Here is a 13,971-nt window from a genome sequence, read left to right as displayed (position 1 = left end):
GAACAATCAGAAGCTTATGAGAGTCCCTCTTCCTTCCCCTCCTCTGCTTTCTAACATATGCAGCATTTGCAGTCAGTTGGGGAGACATTGTTTGGAGCCAGAGGGTAACAAACATAGCAGTGCACGTTGCCTCCCGAACAAAACCCCTTTTCTCCCAATTCTACAAAGACATTGTGTATGATGCCAATATCTCTCAACTTTATGGTCACCTAGTTCTATGATCTGCACATTATCTCCAGAGATGCCTCCATCTGACTTCCCACAATCCCCAAGGTATGAATCGTATCAACTTTTTAAAAGTACTTTTTTTCTTTTCCTTTTTTTTTTTTTAAAGATTTTATTTATTTATTTCACAGAAAGAGATCACAAGTAGGCAGAGAAGCAGGCAGAGAGAGAGAAGGAAGCAGGCTCCCTGCTGAGCAGAGAGCCCGATGCAGGGCTCGGTCCCAGGACCCTGAGATCATGACCTGAGCCGAAGGCAGAGGCTTTAACCCACTGAGCCACCCAGGCGCCCCTTATTGACCCATTTTAAAGAGAGACAGAGAGAGCGCAAGCAAGGGGGAGGAGCAGAGGGAGAATCTCAAGTAGACAGCACACTCAGTGCGGCACCCGATGTGGGGCTGGATCTCACCACTCCATGATCATGACCTGAGCTGCAATCAAGAGTTGGATGGTCAACTGACTGAGCTGCCCAGATGTCCCTGAAAGTATGATGTTTTAAAATAATAACTCTGTTTTGGGGATCTGGGAGTTTATCGGTACGAGGGATACGATACAGGACCTGATTTTTTTCTTCTGGACCAGGCAGGAGGGGAGGAAGCATTCAAAACCTGTACTCTGTTCCACATCTCTATGCTCATGACCCTGGGCTAAGCCAGGTTACTTCAAACCCATCCATTCTTCACCGACGTCTTTCTGGGCCTTGCCGTCCACAGCATCTATGTATTCCCTCCTCTGAGTTTCCATACCCCTGCTCTCGACGCTCATTTGGCATGTGGGTTATAGTTACAAGACTAGCCTAATGCCAGAGGCCAGGCCAGAATTGTCTGCATTAAAAATGAGGCTTTTGTGGAAGGGCTATAAAAATACAAACACCCGTTTTGATGAATATTTGAAAAGGTAATAATGACACACGTATCCCTAGGGTTCCCTCAGCCCTAGCACTCTTTCCAAAGGGAGCGCTGCTTCTCATGAAATGTCTCATAAAGGTCTAGAACTTTGTAAAACTAAAAGCAGCTAAGAGACATGGCCTTAAAAATCTTGGTATGTTTTCTAGAAAATTCCAGGCAAAAACTGTTTGTGTTGGAGGAGATGCTCTTTTAATAAACAGAGAGTTTACCTCCCTTCAGCTCAGGTCATGATCTCAGGGTCCTGGGATCGAGCCCTGCATCGTGCTCTCTGCTCAGGGGGGAGTCTGCTTCTCCCTCTGCCTCTCCCTCTGCTTGTACTTTCTTTCTGTGTGTGTCAAAAAATAAATAAAATCTTAAAAAAAAAAACCAAGGCTTTTATATGAATTAAATTTTTTTTTTTAAATTCCAGGTATATTTCGGATCCACGATGTTAAGGGGGAAGGATGGCTGAAAATCCTGTTTACAGCCATTGAGGGCTGGTATACCCACAGGTGTGCGCACACGCAAAGTTACTGTTCCGGTGTGCTTTAGAAAGATATTCCCAGCATCAAACCTTCGGTACTATGGATATTTTTGCTTAGGTGAAGCTGAGTACAAAGAACATTTGAAATAAAATTTGAAATAATAAAAATATTACATAAATAACCAAACAGGTGTTTTGGAAGAGGAGCCATCAAGAAAGCAGTAACAGAATAAATCTCACTGAGAAATGCTGCACTGGGTCTGACTTACGGTGTGGCCTAGGACAAAGTCATCACTCGTTTCCCCATCTGCATTTAGTCGCTGTGGGGGGAACAGGGACTAGACCCAAACTGCAGAGAGACCACAGGTGTCAGCCTGGGCTCTGAGGCCACCTCCTGGAGCGGTTGGGGCAGTCAACGGGAGAGTCTATGTACAGGACCCAGGACAAGCCATAGCACCTGGTAGGCATCCAATGAATGCTCGCTATTCTACAAGGCCTCCCTCTGTGGCCAGTCTGTAGTGGACAAAGGCTGGGAGAGAGGACAGTCCCCTGAGTAAAAGACAAGTGAGTCCCTCTGGCCCATGGACGTCTACTTGGATGGTACATTAGAGCCATCTAGGCAGTGGTTAAGCCAATGCCCCTGCCCAGACCCTGCTCAGACCAATTGAATGAGACTTTCTGGAGGTCTACAGAGTCCTGGGGGGTTGCAGGATGCCCCGGGGCTGAGAACAACCGCAATCAAGGGAAGGGAAGACCTGAGGACGAAGCAGTGTTGCCCTTGGCCATGGAGCCCGTCACAGGGAGATGGGTGGAGGTGGGGGAGGGGTTTTAGCCAGAGATAAGAGCAAGAAAAATGTAGAGAAGATGAGGAAGGAAGAGGGCTGGGGAAGGTTTGGGGTGAGGTTATGTAGTTCAGCTACAGTGGAGGGGCTATGGCAGTCATGGTGGTTAGGGATATGCCGCCCTGAGGCGGACTGAGGACATGCAGAGCGCCCGCTTAAGGAGCAGGGGCTGTGGAAGTTTTCTGGGCTGGAGCAGCCTCGCTGTCCCTCACCACAAGGGTGGGGAGCAGGCAATGAGACGCAAGGGCTGCAGAAAGGAGAGGGTTCCCACAGGGAAATTTAAGGCAGAGAAGGCACATCTCCGCCCTGGAGGATGTCTGTGGTTGCCTACAATGCAACAAATGCGAAGAGTCAAGAGAGGACAATGGCACCAGAAGGCAAAAAGACTAGAACTCTCATCTCTCCATCCCCCCTCCCCAGAGGCGCACACCTGGGGGCAGAGGAGAAGTAGAAGGGAAAATCCTACCCCCTCCAGATGATAAGTCCAAGGTTGCATCACAGCTTGATTCCAGAAAAAACTGTGAAGATGTTAAAATGGATATGAGATGGAAGGCTTTTTTTTTTTTTTTTTAATTCTTTAAAGATTTTATTTATTTGTCAGGGAGAGAGAGTGCACACGAGTGAGCATAAGCAAGGGGAGCAGCAGGCAGAGGGAGAAGCAGGCTCTCCGCTGAGCAGGGAGCCCCATGTGGGACTTGATTCCAGGACCCTGGGGTCATGACCTGAGCCAAAGACAGATGCTCAGCCAACTGAGCCACCCAGCCACCCCAAGATGGAAGTTTTAAAATTGGACTGGACTTCTGAATCCCTAGAAGGTCTGGGATATGCCTGTGATAGCAAAAGAATTAGGAAAGAAACTATCAGGTGTCTACCAGGCACATGACATGGACCAAGTCACTGGGCATAGAGCAGGGACTGAGACGCACAGTGCCCTGTCCTCAGAGAGCTGACCTTCTAGCAGCGGAGCAAAGCAAAACCAAACAAAAATACAGATGAACCAATAAATGTAACTTATGCCTCAAGCAGAGACAATTGCAAGACAACAAACGAACACGAGGGAACAGAGGGTGGTTTGGTGCTGGGTGAAGTCCTCCAGGAACGGACGTCTGGGGGCGGGGGAGGAATCTTTTCTGGAAGGCCCCTGACGTCCAGGCTGGGTCAGCTGCTCTGAGGCCCTCTGGCCCCACAGCCCATGGGCTCCCAGTGTTCCTCACAGGGAGGGGAAGGGCCTGGTTCTAGGCCACGGCCAGCTCCCGGACGGGCGTTTCCTGTGGAGGGCAAGAGGCAATGATTATCTCTGTGATCCCAGGCTAGACACTCAGGGGACATTTATTGAACTTCCTGGAAATAAGTGGTGGTCCTTGGGGGACCGACAGGGAAATCCTGCCACAGTGGCTATCCTCCGAGGAAGCGGATAACGATTAGTACCTCTTTACCCAGGACAAAACACTCTGAATGGGGGATACATGGTTGGACAGGACTCCAGGAACAGAGGTGACCTCCAACTCCATCCTCTGTCCCATGGCATCATCTCCTGACATCCCTGAAGCCTGACTTCTGCCTCCCTGAGTTCCCAGGTGCAGCTGGGTCGCGAGTCTCGGCTAACGGGAGGGTGACCCCCTCCTGCCCAGTGCACAGAGGTTGTGGGTCTGCCGGGGGACCTCCCCCAGTGAGAGCTTTATGGACTTTCCATTGAAATCCTCACCTTGAACTTGAGCCTTTTCCTTGAACTGTTTTTTTTTTTTTTTTTCTTAGACTGACTTTTAAAGAGAACATGACTTCTGGTTCCAGAAAGATGGAGAATATGACGTTTCCTTATCCTCCCAGTAAGCACCATGGGAAGTCTCTGCTTTCTCTCTGCCAGGTGGAAAGGAGAAGACAGACCAGCTAGGAAATGAAGGAACCCTGGGGAGGGGAGGGCCCTGGGGTTTCTTCTTGCCTCATAGATCCTAGACTTGGAAATGGAGGAGCCAGCAACCTGCAAATAAGAGCAGCCACTGAGCAAAAAAGTGCCGACAAGGAGGCAGAAAAACTAGATCGCTCACGCATGGCTTGCTGGTGGGCAGCAATGGCACAGCCTATTTGGAAAAGGGTTTGCCAGTTTCTTGACAAACTAAATACACAACCACAATACAACCCAGCAATTGCAATATCCTGGGCCTTTTTTTTCCACCAGTGAAATGAAGACATATATTCACAGAAAAACCTATACATGAAAGTTTATAGCAACTTTGTTTGTAATAGCCCCAAACCAGAAACAACCAAATGTGTTTCAAGGGATGAATGGCTAGACAAAATGTGATCTCTCGGCAGCAGAGAATAGTGCTCAGCAATAAAAAAGGAAGGAAAGGAACAATTTGTATTGATAGACTTAATGACCTTGATGAACCTCCAGAAAATTCTGCTGGAGGAAAGAAGCCTGTCCAAAGAGTGTACAGACTGCGTGACTCCATTTATATGCCGTTGTTGAAAGGACCTAACTATTGAAACAGAGAGCAGATGGGGGTTGCCAGAAGTTGGGAAAGAGGGTGGAGCTGGGAGGGCAGTGGAGGTCCGGGCGGGGGGAGCAGCATGAGGCGGACATGTTCTCCACGGACCGTATCAATGTCAATATCCTGATTGTGATATTGTATCAGAGTTTTGCAAGATGTTACCCCTGAGGGATCCCGGATAAAGGGATTTTTTTGTATCATCTCTTACAACCACATGAGAATCTACAATAATTTCAAGATAAAATTTTTTTAAAAAATCATTTGAGGATAGTTCTGGAAGAGTAAGAATGAAGAATCAATGAAAAGCCCAACAATTCTGGAATACGTCAATAAATTTGTACATGGTATTTGCGTATGAGATTAGCCTCTAGGCTACATTAACCTACATTTCTACATGTAGGAATGAACACATTCCATGTGATGGGATATTCTGGAGCCATGAATTCTTTGAGGAAAAGTATAATGAGCAAAAAAGGTCAATAATGATAATCATGACCAACCTTTATATGTCAGGCCCTGCTAAACTAGTTAAAAAGGCCTCATGTAATTTTTTTTTTTTAAGATTTATTTACTTATTTATTTGTCAGGGAGAAAGAGAAAAGGTGGGGAGAGGGAAAGAAAGAGACCATGAACAAGGGGAGGGGTAGAGGGAGAAGCAGACTCCCCACTGAATAGGGAGCCCGGTGTGGGGCTTGACCCCAGGACCCCGGGATCATGACCTGAACCGAAGGCACATGCCTAACTGATTGAGCCACCCAGGTGTCCCAAAAGGCTTCATGTAATTCTTACAAGGATTTCATGAAGTATGTACTATATGCAGTTTTGGGGTTTTTTTTACTGATGAATAAATTGATGCATGAAAAGGATAGATAACTTGCATATGGCTGGAGAGTAGAACTAGAATTTGACTCCAGACCCAAATTATTTCCAAGGCAAAAAGCATGTACACTCCATGCTGCCTTACCCCCGCCAACTCCCTTTCTTCAGGTTTGCTCAAAACCAAGAGTTGTTCTATTTATTTCTCTTGTCTCTATTCTTCTTCCCTGCTATATGACACATATTATTCCAGGACATATAGGAATTTAGGGTATGATAAAGAGGACACCTCAAATCTATTCAAAGCGGAGGACTATTTCATACAGGGACCAGGTGGTCATCTGAAAGCAAATTAACTTGGTGTCCTAAGTCAATCCTATAGAAGAACAAAATCCAAATGGATAAAAACGCTAGAAGAAAACACGAGAAAAATATTTATATTTTATAATTTTGGATGGAGAAGACTTTTGTAACTGTGACTCAAAATCCGGACGCCATTAAAGGAAAGATTGAGAGAAAAAAATAAAAGTCCGAAAGTTTGGAAACGTTCCACTGGGAGGCTGGTTTGAGAACCAAGCAGTCTTGTTTACTGCTGTTTGGAATGTAAATTAGTTTAGTCCCGATTGAGGGCAATTTGGCATTATCTACCAAAATTTTTAAAAAAGAACGGACTCTTTTATCTAGACATTCTGCTTCTAAGCATTGACTCTAAACTTCAAGTCACACACGTGTGAAAAACCAAATTCATGAAGCTGTTTACTGTGGGGCACTGACAAATGTTGGGAAACCAGCCCAATGTCATTGTTTGTGTCCAGGTAAGCTAGATCTTGGAACACTCACACAATGAACAGTACACGAGTGTTAGAAATGAGGAACCTGTACAGATATTGAAATAGTGTTGTCTGAAAAAAAAGCATGGACTAGAACCGAGTGTATATTATGTCATCTTCTGTGTAAAAAAAAAAAAGGAATAAAAATTTATGCTTGCATTTGCTTATGTATGTCCAGAGAGATCCTGGGAGGATGCACTTAAAAATGCAACCGGTAATTATCTTCTGGGGATGGCATTGGTAGACAGGTAGACCATTTTTAGAATTTCTTAATTTGAGCCAGGTATTATCTAATTCCAAATTTTAAAAAATTCCCAGAGGGTGAAACTAAATACAGTTGGAAAGATGATGCCTTACATATTGAGTTCTTTGTAGAATGATCTTTGTTCCTAACTACAAATATGTCTTTGCTATTCTCATCAGGCCTCCAGATCATGCTCAGTGAACAGAAATTTTAGACTGAAGCAAAAACAATCCCCAGGAAATATCTGGAAACTTCTTTGATACAAACAGGTGTTCATGGTGTCAGCTTGTTTTCCATCTGTGTGGAAGAAGCCCATTTCCCCCCCTTGCTGTTGGCTTCAAAGGGCAAACAGACAGGGACACTAGTTAAGTGATCACAATTTGTCATGTTGAAAAATAATGCCGCCTTATCATAATTTGATTGTCTATAATAAAACCCATATGGAACTTCTGGCACCTTCCTTCAACTGTGAATTATCAACTGGATCTCGGCCTCTTCAAGCAATGTCTACGTTGTTAAAGTGAAAACACAAGGCATGAAAGCCTTGTCTGGAGCTATTAGTGATAAATGTCTCCCCCATCTAGGTTTCTTCACTGACGGTGTGTCCTGGGTTTCTGTTTGAATCATTGTACCGAGAATCAGCTCCTAGCTTACAGTTTAACACAAGAAAATTTGTCCGAAGAACACTGAATGGTACAGAAACCCATTACTCCATTCCTTTCCATCTGTTAGAAATTTGAGCCACATGCTGCCCGGGATAAAAGGGAAAGCTCTGTTTCCTCTCCCACTTGTGCCCCAGCGGCACAAAGGGCATCGTGTGCTAGGCAGCAATGATCTCCAGACTGTCTTCCTCTGAGAGTCCCATCACCTGCACGGAGCCATTGTCAGATTGAGGGAGAAAAATGGAATTTGTTTAATTCTTGAAGATAGAATTCATCTTCCCATTTGCCCAGAAGGGAAAGCAAATTAATAAACAAGAAAGGAACTCCAAAACCAAAGTCTACTAAAACTGTTCTGGGGGACCTTCAAAATTCCCTGCCTACATATGTTTCCTACGTTACATATAATACATTTACTTTGTTTTCCCACAAAGCTCAAAACCACCTAAGGAGAGTTGGTCACTGTAGCTCGTTTTTATTTTCCCCACTCTTCCCGCCCAAATTCATACCGGCTGATAAAAAGACATCCACGTTGTTTAAGCTCAGGGCAAAAATAAGGAAAGAACACAGCACCCAAGAAATGCCAGTTATGGAAGGCTTCAAAGACCACCCGTCCGCAGCCAAATTCCTCTTTCTCATCCCCTACTGGAGATTATTACACATCGGTTCCAAGTGTATTTAAAGATCCAGTGTTATTTCTGAACAGGGACTTGCCATCCTAGTTCTGGATTGCATAGTTCCAGAATCACAGTCAAGAAAAAAAGAACTCGTGGAAACTGTTATTAGCAGCCTGACGGCTGGCCACCAGGGATGCCGCAAGCCTTACAGCGCACTCTGCTGGAAGGACCTGGACATTACCCGGATTGCAGATGCCCTTTAACTCAGCCTGGCAGGGCCCTGTGATTGCTGCTTTTATAAAATGGGGAAAAAAAAAAAAAAAAAAAAAGGGATAAGCAAAGAAGAAAAACATAACCGGCACCCATTATTCCATTACTCCACTACTGAAAACGACTGCTATCAACAATGTGTAATTTTGGGGGTGCCTGGGTGGCTCAGTGGGTTAAAGCCTCTGCCTTTGGCTCCAGTCATGATCTCAGGGTCCTGGGATCGAGCCCCGCATTGGGCTCTCTGCTCAGCAGGGAGCCTGCTTCCCCCTCTCTCTGCCTGCCTCTCTGCCTACTTGTGATCTCTCCCTCTCTGTCAAATAAATAAATAAAATCTTTAAAAAAAAAAAAAAACATGTAATTTTTCATTCCACACCCCTCTCTGGGTTCCAAAAGAATGCGTATGTGTGGGCCAGCGGGCAGAAGAAGATTCTTCCCTACAAGGATCCTTCTTGTTTTGAACCCTGCTCTTGTCCTGTAACACTGTCCTCACAGGTCACTCCCTCCAGGTCTGTGTCATGCTGGCTTATGATGTCCGTTATAAGGGAGTCCTGTAATCAACAGAACGGCTACCTTATTGGACCGTTTTAATCTTCCCAACTTTCCTCTTACAGACATCGCTGGAATGAAAAAAAAAAAAAAAGCCTTGAAGATAAAATTTTGCCCATTTTCTCAATAAATTACTAGATGTCAAATGGCTTGTTCAAAAAGCACATATTCGAGACTGCTGACGTGCCATTGTTGAGACAAGCTTCCTAATTAAGAAATTACCAAAGACTTCAGAGGGCAATACAAATAACATAAAAACACTGCAACGTGAAACCTATCTTCTCTTTGTCTTCTGGCGTGTTTCCTAAGAGGGCAACCTAAGCTGCGTGACACAGATCTAAAAATGTTCTACTTACCCATTTTCCCTCCTGTTTTTGGAAGAGAGGCAACAGTGTTCATTTCATCTGCTTCTTCTAGTTGAAACAGACTGGTCTGGACCAGCTATCTGGTCTGACGCTCTTTACTGTAAATCGTAAGATCACCACCTGCTTTAACACTCTGCAGACCTAACCTCAGGGTATGAAGAACTCGTCTTGGAGCTCGGCACCTATACGAGGTAGGGCCTCATTAATCTATGGGGTTGACGGATGCAGAGATGTTGTATTTATAAGATTAAATAAAGCAGTTGTTCATTGTGGTCGGAGTTGGAAGCGGGGGAAAGGAATCTATCAAAGAAAGCAATTCACACTCGCTTCCTGCCAGTAAGGTTTCCCGTTTTCTCTCTCAGAGCTCCTCCACTTGCAGGGTAAGTGGATTTGTCAACCTGATTTCCAACAGCAAGTGAAAGGTGGGTAGAGAATTAACACTGAAATGTGCTTTTCTTGCCTCTTGGTTTTGTTTTATTTTTGCAGTAGTCAGTGTTTTGGGACGCCTTCTTCAAGCCCACTCTGTAGGATGTGAAATGGAAAAATACAGTTGCTGTGGGCAAAGAGCAGGTGGAGAGTGGTTCCTGGGGCAAGTCCCGATGGGCAAAAAGGATTTGTGGAAGACTCTTCTCTTCTAACATGTGCAAGCTCGAGAGTGATCACGGCCTTTCACATTTATTAGAGGGAAAATATCCAGTTTTTAAAAAAAGTACTTCAAAATATAAAAGCTAATGACCCATAGCCTAGAATATGTTTGTCATCTGTTTAACAAACACTTCTCAGTAGTGAGAAAACTGTTTTGCATGCTGCCAAAATTAGGCTGCAGACCTTCTAAGAATCGTTTGGCTTTGTACAGAAAAAGAAAAAAATAGTCCCATCCTTTTCCCTGAATTTGTAGGTTCGACCGAACTCCTTGGACCTGCCCCCTGCCCACTTAGTTATCTGCTACCTCTCCACTCTACTTTCTCCCTGATGATTTCATTCATAGCTCTTTCTATTTATTTATTTGTTCTTTCTCTTTTTAAAGATTTTATTTATTTATTTATTTGTTTGTTTGTTTAATTTGGACAGAGAGAGTGGGAGGAGGGGCAGAGGTAGGGAGAGAGGGAGAATTTCAAGCAGACTCTGTACTCCCCCCATGCGGGGCTCAAGTTCATGACCCTGAGATCATGACCTGAGCTGAAACCAAGAGTCAGATGCTTAACTGACTGAGCCACCCAGGCGCCCCTGTTTTTTTTTTTTTTTTTTCTTATTTATTGTTGCTTTCTTCATTGGAACGAAAGCTTTCATGAGGTACATCATTCTATCCCTAAAATCATTCCTGGCACAAAGAAAGTCCTCAGATGTCTCCCTCTGCCTGCCTCTCTGCCTACTTGTGATCTCTTTTTCTCTGCCAAATAAATAAATAAAATCTTTATAATACATGAGCACATTCAAGCCTCTTCTTTATTGTTCAACACCTGCCAGCAGATTAACTCTCAGGCTGGATTTGTAGTTTAGTAACCAGATGGTCCCCTAAGTAGCTTCAAATTGTGATAAATGTAGAAAAGATAAATGTTAGAAAATCTACTGTTTTATTTAGCATCATTATTATTGACTGCCTGTATCATCCTCTGACCTTACAATCCCACCTCAAGCAGGCAGTATCTTCCTTTTCTGGATAAAAACACAAGGTTTCGAAATGACTGAGTGTCCTGGGTTTTGGCAACTGATGAATCTTGATTATGGTTTTGCCATTAACTTAGCTGTGTGGTCTGGGGCAAGTAACTTAACTTCTCTGAGCTCTAGCTCCCTCATCTGTTAAATGGCAATAAAGGGGGGCCTGGGTGGCTCAGTGGGTTGGGCCTCTGCCTTCGGCTCAGGTCATGATCTCAGGGTCCTGGAATCGAGCCCCACATCACGCTCTCTGCTCAGCGGGGAGCCTGCTTCCCCGTCTCCCTCTGCCTGCCTCTCTGCCTACTTGTGATCTCTTTTTCTCTGCCAAATAAATAAATAAAATCTTTATAATACATGAGCACATTCAAGCCTCTTCTTTATTGTTCAACACCTGCCAGCAGATTAACTCTCAGGCTGGATTTGTAGTTTAGTAACCAGATGGTCCCCTAAGTAGCTTCAAATTGTGATAAATGTAGGAAGGAAGCAAAGTGGTCTGTGATGGAGATCTTTCACTTCACTCACAACCTTGCCGCAAAAAGGAATCACGCACGTGTTGAAGTGAAGGACCACTCCCAGGCTGCACTGTTGGGAACAAGGGAGGAGTGGGGGCCGGAGGAGTTAGAGAGAGAAGGCCCCATTCCAAGGGTCCGCCACAACTCACATGCTGTCCAGGATGAAACTTCCCACTTTCAAGAAACATCTGAAACCTGGAACTGTATTAGAATTTCATAAGTTTAAGATATTGTCAACTTTGTTCATTTTAAAACAGTATCCATCAATTAAAATATTAAAACACTGAAGTTCAAATAAAATCCATCTGTGGTTTGCTGCATCCTGCAAGAGGCCATTTTCCAACTCGGGTCTACATGCCTAGCTCAGCATTTCCAAGAACAGTCCCTCAGAAGCTATGCCCAACCGGTTAGGCAGCTAGTAGTTTTATGGGTAATTAAGTCTGAGAAATGCTCTGTTAAACAAAGCGAAGTAAATCTGTTCGCTGTAGGACTTCTCAGGCCCTAAGGAGGCTGAATCCATTGTGAATCTTCAGTAGAGAAGATAAGGCAAGTTTTATTTTCTGAAACATTTTGATGGTGAGCCCTGTTTCAAGGTGGATCTCGTTGGACTGATGTTCCACAGAATTAATGTCCCAAAGTATTAGCTTCAGACATTTCTTAAAAATATAAGATGTTTCAAAAGGTTTCAAATATTTCCTCTTATGGAACTTAACAGGCACAGGGGCTAAGCATGTGGGCACTGGTGATGAATTCCAGCTCTCTTGCTTTCTAGCCGTAGGACCTCATGAAAGTTACCTTCAACTGTCTGTGAGTTAGCAAATGCTCAGTAAATTAGGGCTGTTATTAGAGCCTTGCAGGGAGGAACTCATATTGGATAGCACCAAAGGGAAAGTAAACTCAAAATTTATTTTGCATATTCATTGCAAAACACCATTCACTTGATATTCAACCATGACAATTAACACCATAACATGCTAAAGACCGAATTAAAAATACCAAGGGGCACCTGGGTGGCTCAGTTAAGCATCTGACTCTTGGTTTCAGCTCAGGTCATGATCCTGGGGTCTTGAGATGGAGCCCTCCGTCGGGCTCTTCACTTGGCACGGAGTCTGCTTGCCCCTTTCTCTCTGCTCCACCCCCCATCCCCCGCCACGCATGCTCTCTCTTTATATACATCTTTCTAAATAAATTAATAAAACCTTTAAAAAATACCAAATAAATGATACAGGTATATGATTCGGCATACTTTACTTCACTGAAGGCATCTGTATCATGCATACATTATGAAGTCATTTTCTTTTTACAGTTGTGTTAAGCAGGGCTGATAGTGAGATAGCGAGAATACATTCCAAGGTCCTTTGCAAGGTCGTAGCATGATGTGTACCATCTTTATTCTCGTCAAGTTCATCTATCGAACATCACTGTATGCCAGGCAGTGTACCAGGCACTGGGAATACTTAGTTGCTTAAGACACAGCCACATCCCTCAAGATCACTGTCTCTGTATGTGAGAAGGTGATTATGGTAGAAGAAAACTTTTTGAACTTCATGTTGTGACCATTAGTAAATTAGAAAGTAATTCAGTGGGTCAAAACCAGCATTAAAAACATCAAACATGGGATGCCTGGGTGGCTCAGTGGGTTGGGCCTCTGCCTTCAGCTTGGGTCATGATGTTGGGGTCCTGGGATCGAGCCCCACATCGGGCTCTCTGCTTGAGCCTGCTTCCTCCTCTCTCTCTCTGCCTGCCTCGTTGCCTACTTGTGATCTCTCTCCCTCTGTTAAATAAATAAATAAAATCTTTAAAAAAATCAAACATGATAGAACAGAAAAGAATACAAAATACTAATGTGTGTTCCATGCTATGAAAACAGCAGTGTTCTGTGAATTCTTTGTTGCATTCATGGGCATGTCTACCAGATCAAGATGTAAAATCTATTTCTTACTGTGGGCCATAGTCAAATTAGACAGTTGTGCTGTGAGTAAGTTCAAGTAAATTACCATAGGAGTAGGGGATACTGGAACAGCCTCTGCAGTTTCATGTACTCGGTGATTTCCTGATATAAACTTGGATAAATAAAATATATCCTGTTTCCATCCATAACATACCATCTTTGCTAGCAGAGTCTGCTTTCTACCAAAGAAACTTGACAAGCCCTCCTTGGACCTTGACACAGATATGCAACTGAATTTACAACGGGAACTCTTAGGAAACTCCTCTTCCCTTTGAAAGGACACTATGACCATGGAGGTACCCTACTTGGAACTCTGTGGGCCACGTGGAAACCACAGGTGGCAGAACCTGTGAACCGCGCCAACAATTCATGGCAGGCCCTGGAGACTGACTTGTCCTGGAGTATGAAGATGTTGAACCAACGTAAACCCCCTAGCTCTAGAATTCTCACCATGCTCAAGAAATAATGCTTTCTCCTCATTAACTATGCCACTAGTGATTGGGTGGGTTTGTTTTTGTTTCTTTTTACTTGCAGCCAAAGGCACCCTAAATGATAAACTACCCAAACTCCATCATGCA

At 44.1% G+C, this 13,971-nt stretch overlaps 1 protein-coding gene across 5 annotated transcripts in view; it reads right to left on the bottom strand.

Annotated features, from left to right (window-relative positions):
• Nucleotides 1-13,971, bottom strand: part of BCAS1 (breast carcinoma amplified sequence 1) — a 93,687-nt gene that overhangs the window by 40,705 nt on the left and 39,011 nt on the right. The gene's annotated exons all lie outside the window — the stretch shown is intronic.

The sequence above is a fragment of the Mustela erminea genome, chromosome 7 (assembly GCF_009829155.1).
Source record: "Mustela erminea isolate mMusErm1 chromosome 7, mMusErm1.Pri, whole genome shotgun sequence".
NCBI classification, from domain to species: domain Eukaryota; kingdom Metazoa; phylum Chordata; class Mammalia; order Carnivora; family Mustelidae; genus Mustela; species Mustela erminea.
The sequence above is the reverse complement of the archived record's forward strand: the minus strand, read 5'-3'. Positions and strand labels throughout refer to the sequence as shown.